Here is a 2,021-nt window from a genome sequence, read left to right as displayed (position 1 = left end):
AAGACACAGAAATGAAAAACATAGAAATACTGGAATCGTGATAACAAGACAAACTGAGTTCTACCCGAAAAGAACAATTAAACACTGAAGTTTGAATAAATTTATGTGTAATTGTGAATTGATCACATATTCCCAAATGTAAATTTAAAAAATGAAAAACAAGACAGAATCGTATACCTATCGTAAATCTGATTTCATTTGGCTTTACACTTAAAATAACAGAATAAATTTTACGTTGATATTTAGAATGGAATGAAAATATTTTAAACCAGAGTAGGAAGTAAAACTTGTTGGTTATATAAACAAGTTTCCTTAGTAGGTACTTGCAAGTTTAGAATAAAAAACAAGCAACAAAAACATAATATTTAATTAACAATAAATAACCTTGATCACAACAAATCGAGTAACCTACCTAGTTATTATTTCGTTTATTCTTTAGTGTGATAATCACGTTCAATATTGGTAGATAAGACAATAACAATCCATTTATATTCTATATTTAAACACACAAAGGGTATAAGAGTCGTACTGGATCGTTTTAAATAATGTTCCAGACACGTAAAAGAAAAATAAGAATTAAATAAAACTTATTTGAGTTTCTTTTTGCTTGTCTGTTTTGTAACCACTTAATTAGATATCTGTTCAGATGTATACCTACGTAAAAAAATATGCAAGCTTGTTTTCTTTTTTTACACCTTATTTTTATTTCGACTCTAATTTTTATTTATTTTCTGTAATCCTGCTTTAGTAATGAATAAAAAATATAAGAAGCACTAGATAAATGTTCTCTCTAAGCAAACAAATGGTGTGACTTTTATGTCAAGTTATTTACAACATAATCTAATTTCATCTCCAACATAATTTACATAACTTAATTTTATTGCATCAGAAACAGTGATTCCTGTAGGCTTCAAAATAGGCATCATATCATTCAATTGCTTTCAAATTTTTTAATAAAAAAGAAGTCAGACGGAGCCAAATCCGCACTTACGGCGACTAGTCTTCCTCAGAGAGATTGCATTCGTGGAGAATCGGTTAGTCTTTGACTGCTTTTATAAATTTACACATTATCGTGAACCAGGTGGACTAGAACGTTTTTAGTCAATAGTATTACCATAAGTAACTGATATTATTGTCATGCTTGGTATAGTCTTTCCGATCTCAATTGAAGAACCGAGAGGTTGGCAGTATGTACCAGGTTGGGTCGCTGTCGCAGCAACTCGGCATTGAAAGTTGAAGAGCGCGCGGGCAAACGAGGCACAAACACAGCCGCACTGGACCACCTGGCCTTAAATTAGGTTGTCAATAAATGGCCTAGCAGTGCAGTACAGTAATGCGGAATTTGGTGCGATACAGGTAATTTTAATTCATTATAGGCACCTTCTATTAATCATTCATATTAGAATTGCGAAAGGCAGAAATAAGAGGAATATTTTGTTTTCTAATATTACCACAACATGGCATTTTAGAGACATTTGGAGAAATTTACCATCAATATAATAAAATTGTTTGAGGACATAAATAATTAAAATATGTTGTTGGTCAAATGAACATATAATAGAAATTTTCTACACATTATATGCAAATTATTATAATTTTTTACGTTTAGGAGAAAACTTTTTTAGGGAGGCCCATGAAACTCATTAAATTTTGTTGCTAGATGTTTTTATACATGTTCAACTGACTTCGGAAAGACTATACCAAAAGACGGCGGCCTGGCGACCACTTTACTTCCCACTACTCGATCCTCTAACTTTTATATGTAGTGCGCGCTTTCTCATGTTTGCACGTTTCACCTGCCAGATGAAATTGGTTGTACTGGGTCTAAAAGGTTTTTGAGTCTTTTTACAGCATTTTTTTAGTTACCTACAACTGAAAAACAACTTTCGTAAAGTTCCACTAAATTTGCTCGTATTGAGGCAAAGCAGAATAAGAAATGGGGTACAAATCAAAAATATATTTTATTTTTCAGATGTTTTGACCCACATTGAAATAAAACAAGTTGCAATTCTAAGCTTCTA

The sequence above is a fragment of the Anoplophora glabripennis genome, unplaced genomic scaffold (genome assembly GCF_000390285.2).
Source record: "Anoplophora glabripennis isolate ALB-LARVAE unplaced genomic scaffold, Agla_2.0 scaffold139, whole genome shotgun sequence".
In the NCBI taxonomy this organism is placed as follows: Eukaryota; Metazoa; Arthropoda; class Insecta; order Coleoptera; family Cerambycidae; genus Anoplophora; species Anoplophora glabripennis.
This window is presented reverse-complemented; position numbering follows the sequence as displayed.